A 6,838-nucleotide genomic window follows, 5' to 3' on the forward strand; every position below is an offset into this window, starting at 1 on the left:
TATTAAAACATAACAGATGGTTATCTAAAACTATTAAATATTGATTGCAGGGTATAGGCATATGGAAGGTCTATTATAAAGCAAGTTTCATGAAGAGTAGAAATAAAATTGTTTACTTTTATAAACTGGAAGTTCATAATGTGTGAAAATGTTTGCTCAATTTAATCAAATAATTGTATGTTATATACAATCTGCAAGTGAAGTTGGTCATGGTATTCATCAACCCAGTCAGGGAAACACACCTGTAAGGTCACTCTCACTCCATGGTCAACTAATCATCATTCCTCTATAATTTGTTGCTTATAATGTTTCTTAATTTGTTAAGATGAAAGATGGGTATCCACATCACAATATTATTGTAATGTGTCATATAGAATATCCTGCAGGTTAGAAGCAGAATTCTGGGGATAGGGTGCATTATTTGGAATTCAGGTTTTGTCACTTATCAGTAATTCAGCCTTGGGCAATATACTTAGCTTCACCCTGCCATTGTTTCTTTACCTGTACAATAAGGACAATCATATTAACTATCTGATGTGGTCGTTTTGAAATAAGGCGAATCTTCTAAAGTATGCACAAAAGAGTCTGACAAATAGAAATTTCTTAATAAATATTTTCTATTCTAGTTATTGTTAAAATATCCATTATTCATTTGATATATAAAATAATCATTATATTTTAGTCACATAACACATCAATTAATGACACTTAAAAAGAAACCTAGAAGAATTTAGATTCAGTGTACATAATCTTTCACCCATGCTTGCTGTAGTTGGAACTGCTGTTAGTTTGGGGATCTTCCAGATGTTCATGTCCTTCTATCTATTGTATATCTTTTGAAATATATAGCATGGTTTACTGAATATGGTAATTCCTTTATTGAGATGGGACCATACTCTTTTAACTTACTTTCATACCCTCTCACAACCACCACACGAGATCAATGGCAGTATATTATACAATTCTGACAGAACAGTCTACAATATTAGATTAGCAGTGTATTTAGAATTTCCTGATTTATGGGTGCATGGGTGGCTTTCACATTTACTTATACATCAATTACAAGCATCTTTTCATGTACGTATACACATATTTAACTGAGATAAATTTCTGAAAGCAAATTTCTGAGTTAAAATTATATGATTTTTAATTCTGTAGATACTGTTATACTGGCCTCTATTCATTTTTCTTTATGGTTTATTTATTGTGTATAATTATGTTAAAAGACACCATTTTTGCAGTGTCTGCTAATATTCATTTCCAAACATCCTCATAGCAACTGGATCTCCAAATTTTAATATATAAAATATTATGTTAGGGATATTACTTTATCTTATTTTACTATAAATATTAATAATGTGGAAAATCCTTTTCTATTCTAATTAGTCATTACATTTTTGTGTGTGAATTGCCTGATCAAAGCCTTTGCTAATGTTTCTTATAGAATTCTTTCTCTCTCTCTCTGACTGATTTGTAGATTTTTGTGGACTTTCATTATTTTTTCTGGAACATACATTATTCTTAGTTTCATTCTGTAAACGATTATTTTTTCTTGTGTCTTATTTTATAGGTCTACTTTAATTGATATGTAACTATATTGCTGACTTTCATGTCTACACACATCTCCCAAAACAAATTATCACTAACTTTTTTTAAATATTTTAACCTAATTTTTTAAAAAAAATTCATTTACACTTGTAAATCTTTAATCCACTTGAAAATGACCTTTGGAGGTTTTGAGCTATTACTATAATATATATTTCAAGACATAAATCTTGTCATTTAAACACAATTTAGTGAATAATCCACCTATTATTTATTACATACAAATACACAATATTTTAAACAAATAGATATGTCATGTATCTAAATTGTGTCTTGGTTTTTCTCAATATATCTGCCCAGTGAAGGAGACAAGGAGCTTAATAAAAGTTACATTCTTTTCGTATCCATATGTTTCCCCCTCTTTCTTTCTGCTTTGATGTTATTTATATGAAATAAATAATTCTAAATCGATTATTTTTTCACAAATATCTTTTATATGATTCAACAATTATATAATTCTTTGAAAATCTGTGCTTGTTGACTTCAAATTTATCAGCTTGTCTTCATTTCCGTCTTACTGGTGTTAAAACCTATAGAAATTTTTTGAGGTGATCTAGGAACAATACATTTTAGTCCTTTCATTCAAGAAAATGCTTATTTTATTTTCATATTTGAATTATTATTTATCTATGAACATAATTATATGTTCTAATTTATTTTCTTCTAGCACAGATATGTTTAATATGTAAATTAACTTTCTCCAATATATGTAACAGAATGGGTATGTCCTTCAGTATATATAAAGTTAATATATAACAAACAAGTTAGTTCAGTTCAAAGATGATACCTTATTCAATAAATATTGCTAACAGAAAAGATTTATCATTCAAAGTAGATGAAATTGTATCTATTTCACACCATAGAAAAAAAGAAGTCCAAATAAATTGAACATTTAAATGTAGCCTATAAAATAATACAGATCTTGACACCTGAGTGCGATTGCAGAAGGGCTGCACCTGGCCTCATGGGCTGAGAAGCCAAGGTCACTGCAGGAATGAATGCTGTGGAAGAAAACCAGGGGCCCGGGGAGCCTCAGAAGGTGGAGGAGGCCAGCCCTCCTGCTGTGCAGCAGCACACTGACCCCGCATGCCCCACTGTGGCTACCACGCCTGAGCCCTTGGGCGTCAACGCTGGGGACAAAAACACCAAAGCAGGCGATCATGAGCCGGAGTATGAGGACGGCCAGGGCTTTGGCACCGGGGAGCTGGTGCAGGGGAAACTGCGGGGCTTCTCCTGGTGGCCAGGTCGCATTGTGTCTTGGTGGATGACGGGCCGGAGCCGAGCAGCTGAAGGCACCCGCTGGGTCATGTGGTTCAGAGACGGCAAATTCTCAGTGGTGTGTGGTGAGGAGCTGATGCCGCTGAGCTCGTTTTGCAGTGCTTTCCACCAGGCCACGTGAAACAAGGAACCCATGTACCGCAAAGCCATCTACGAGGCCCTGCAGGTGGCCAGCAGCCGTGCGGGGAAACTCTTCCCGGTTTGCCACGACAGCGACGAGAGTGACACTGCCAAGGCCGTGGAGGTGCAGAACAAGCAGATGATTGAGTGGGCCCTGGGAGACTTCCAGCCCTCTGGCCCCGAGGGCCTGGAGCCACCAGAAGAGGAGAAGAATCCCTACAAAGAAGTGTACACGGACATGTGGGTGGAATCTGAGGCAGCCGCCTAGGCACCACCTCCACCAGCCAAAAAGCCCCGGAAGAGCACGACGGAAAAGCCCAAGGTCAAGGAGATTATCGATGAGCGCACAAGAGAGCGGCTGGTGTATGCGGTGCGGCAGAAGTGCCGGAACATGGAGGACATTTGCATCTCCTGTGGGAGCCTCAACGTCACCCTGGAACACCCCCTCTGCATTGGAGGAGTGTACCAAAACTGCGAGAACTCCTTTCTGGAGTGTGCATACCAGTACGACGACGGCTACCGGTCCTTCTGCACCATCCGCTGCGGGGGCCGCGAGTTGCTCATGTGTGGAAACAGCAACTGCTGCAGGTGCTTTTGCGTGGAGTGTGTGGACCTCTTGGTGGGGCCTGGAGCTGCCCAGGGGGCCATTAAGGAAGACCCCTGGAATTGCTACATGATGTGCGGGGACAAGGGCACCTACGCGCTGCTGCGGCGGCAAGACGACTGGCCCTCCCGGCTCCAGATGCTCTTCGCTAATAACCACGACCGGGAATTTGACCCTCCAAAGGTTTACCCACCTGTCCCAGCTGAGAACAGGAAGCCCATCCGGGTGCTCTCTCTCAAGACCCTGCATCAATAAGGAGCTCCTATCACCATCACTGACTCTAAGGAGAGGCAATAAGGCCTTGAATAATTTCATGCGAAGTGCCAGTTATTTAAGTCATGGTAATTAGAAGTAAGCTTGGAAATTATTAAATTATTCAACTGTAGAAAATTGTAAGTTCTCAAATTACCAACTGATCCAAATATTTTTTTTTCTACCAAAAGAAACACTCGTGCATTTAAGAACTATTACTGTGCTCAGAAGTGTAGATTTTAACAGATACTCATCAAAGCTTGTGTATGTTCAGTAGAGGCATTTGAAACTCCTAGATTTCAACTCTTATACAGTTAAAGGAAAGATATACTTGCATCTAAAGGGATTAAAAATGCACAATGGTCTTCCATTTGTAACACTGTTTTCACGATTGAAATACTGATTATTATTATATCTAACTATTACTATTATCTACGAAAACTTACCTCACACCAGGAACATCCTTCATACCTCCATTCTAATGCTGCTACTCATTGCTGTGTGTTGAGTATCAGAAAAGTGAGCTATAATCCATTAAATTACTGACTGGAAGTCTTAAAAATAGAAAGTGATATCATATTTGTTTCAAATTTCTGTCATTTTCATTTTCATATCTGGGGCTTAAAATTCAGATTTTAAGTCTCCATGGATGTTATACATATTACATATTAACAATATTATTTATTTCAATTTTTCTAATCTCATAGAATTTCCAGAAGATAATCACACCTTTTGGTTTACTCTAAAACAACTAAGGTGAAGGTAAAAAATGAGTTTGATTTTTACTGGAATCTACTTGCAGATCAGACTTTGAGCTATTATTCTATAAGCTAATATTGCATTCCTGCCTGTGAAGACTGTGGAGCTGGGGTAGCCTACTTGCCACTCCTATGGAGACTTCAGGGCATTTCACCCAAGTCTGGTGCTTGTGCTTACTGCTGGGGAATCCTAGGGTGAACTTTCCTGGTCTGTCTCTACCCAGCTTTATCCCCCCTTCTCAGGCTGAACAGGGAGCTCAGGCCACTGTACATTCCACAGACTAGCCCATTGCTTGAGCCAACGAGAACTTCTCTCAGTAAACCAAGGCCAAGCATAAACCTGACTATTACTGCTGCAATTGGCTCTTGTCTGCAAGTACCGTCTACTAGCCTGGAGGCTGCACTGCACAATCCAATACAAAATCTGAGAACACAGTGCATAGCACTTGGGAATGATATTTCTTTCCTGAGACTTCCACCATTCCAGCCCTGTAGGAGGCCATAAGCCTGCTCACACACTGAAAGTATATGCTACTATAACCAGCATTTGTGAAAGCTACCACACTAAGGCCATCTATAACCGAGAAATGCATAGAGTCTTTGCCACTGAAAGTACACAGAACCAAAGCCAAATGACCCTATATCACATACACTATGGTCACATCCTGAAGGGAAAAGAAAACCTATTCAAACAAAAATAAATTCAAAAATAAGAAGAAAAGATAGTTTATCCAGATGAGAATAAAAATATAATTCTGAAAATATGAAGAAAAGAGTGATGTGACACCCTCAAAGGATCACAGTAACTCTCAAGGAATGAATCCTAATCAAAATGAAATCTTTGAATGCCAGATTAAGAATTCATAATGCTGATTTTAAAGAAACTCAATGAGATCCAAGAGACAGCTAAAAGCCTATACAAAGAATTCAAAAAAAAAAAAATCAATTTAGGATATAAATTAAAAATTTACCAAAGAGATAGATAGTTTTTAAAAACAAAAAAATACAGAACTTATGGAAATCAAAAGCTCATTGAAGGAATTATAAAATACAGTTGAAGGCTGATATATTGAATAGCCCAAGCAGAAGAATCTCAGAGGTTGAAGATAGGTCTTTCAAATTAATCCAGTCGGACAACAATAAAGAAAAAAAAATTTAAAAGAGCTAATCTTTCCAGTGTATAAAAAGTCTGAACTACAAGTCATAGAAATTCCTGAGAGAAAAGAAAAAGCAAAAAGTTAGGGAAACCTATTTGAGACAATAATTGAGGAAAATGTCCCTAGTCTTGCTGTAGTTTTGTACACCCAGATACAAGAGGCTCAGAGAACTCTATGAAGACACATTGTAAGAGCTTAACCAGGGCATATAATCATCAGACCATCTAAAGTCAATGTGAGGGGAAAAATCCTAAAATCAGCATGAGAGAAGCATCTAATCACTTACAAAGAAAATTCCATCAGATAAAAAGTGGACTTCTCAGTTAAAACTTTACAAACAAGAAGAGATGAGATTCTGCTCTCAGAAAAATACTGTCAGTCATGAATTTTGTAACCTGCTAGAATAAGCTTCATAAATGAAAAATAAAGTATTTCCCAGATAAGGAAATGCTAAGGGAATTTGTCACAACTAAACCAGCCCTTTCATAAATGCTCAAGGGAGCGTGGAAATAAAGGTTGATATTTGCTGTCATAAAAGTACATGAAACTATAAGACTTACAAGTCTTATAAAACAATTACACAAATGCGAATGCAAAGCAACTGGATACCAGTTAACATTATGACAGGAGCAAAATCTTAAATATCAACATTAACCTTAAATGTAAGCGGATCAAGTGTTCTTCTTAAAATATATAGATTGGCTAAATGGATTGAAAAAACATGATCTAATTACAAGCTGCTTGTAAGAAACCCACCCAATTGGCGAAGGCACTTTTTGGCTGAAGGTAAAGGGATTGAAAAAAATGTTCCACACAAATGGAAATCAAAAGTGAGCAGGAGTAGCTGTTCTTATAGCAGATAAAACAGATTTTAAATCAATAATAGCAAAAAAGACAAAGAAGGTCACTGTATAATGATAAAGGGATTACTTCAACAAGAAAATATCAGTTCTAAATATACATGCACCTACCATCAGAGTGCCCAGATTCATGAGACAAATTCTTTCTACATAAGAAAAGATATGGACAGTCATACAATAATTACAGGGGACTTCAACACCCCC

The 6,838-nt window shown here is 37.2% G+C and overlaps 1 pseudogene; it reads left to right on the plus strand.

The window, feature by feature from the left end:
* Window positions 1-2,584: 2,584 nt before the first annotated feature.
* On the plus strand, window positions 2,585-3,862 carry LOC111546781 (annotated as a pseudogene).
* The last annotated feature ends 2,976 nt before the right edge of the window (window positions 3,863-6,838 follow it).

This window comes from Piliocolobus tephrosceles, chromosome 4 (genome assembly GCF_002776525.5).
Source record: "Piliocolobus tephrosceles isolate RC106 chromosome 4, ASM277652v3, whole genome shotgun sequence".
NCBI classification, from domain to species: Eukaryota; Metazoa; Chordata; class Mammalia; order Primates; family Cercopithecidae; genus Piliocolobus; species Piliocolobus tephrosceles.